Here is a 376-nt window from a genome sequence, read left to right as displayed (position 1 = left end):
CAGGGAAAAGGTAAGGGTGTCTGCTATGTAAAGATTGACAGTGTTAAAAACCCTCTCTAGGATCACTGTGATACAGAATGAACTCAGTGGCAGTAATTGTGGTTGGCTGAAAGCAGGGAATATCAACATGAAGTTCACCTGCATTTTACTAACTATGCCAAGACGTTCAATTGTGTGAATCCTAAGTTGTGGATAACATTGAGGTGTTTGGGAATTCTAGAACACTTCATGGTGCTTGGGAGTGATGGTGGCATAGTGGGTTATGAGGTGGACTGCCAGTTCCTCCCAGAGAGAAAGACGAGGCTTCCACTCCCATAAAGAGAACCTCACAGAGACAGTGCTACTGTGTTCCTCTCAGGGTCACTGAGCCTGAATC

The sequence above is a fragment of the Echinops telfairi genome, unplaced genomic scaffold, assembly GCF_000313985.2.
Source record: "Echinops telfairi isolate 266 unplaced genomic scaffold, ASM31398v2 ScPeMD7_2565;HRSCAF=3150, whole genome shotgun sequence".
Taxonomy (NCBI): Eukaryota; Metazoa; Chordata; class Mammalia; order Afrosoricida; family Tenrecidae; genus Echinops; species Echinops telfairi.
The sequence above is the reverse complement of the archived record's forward strand: the minus strand, read 5'-3'. Positions refer to the sequence as shown.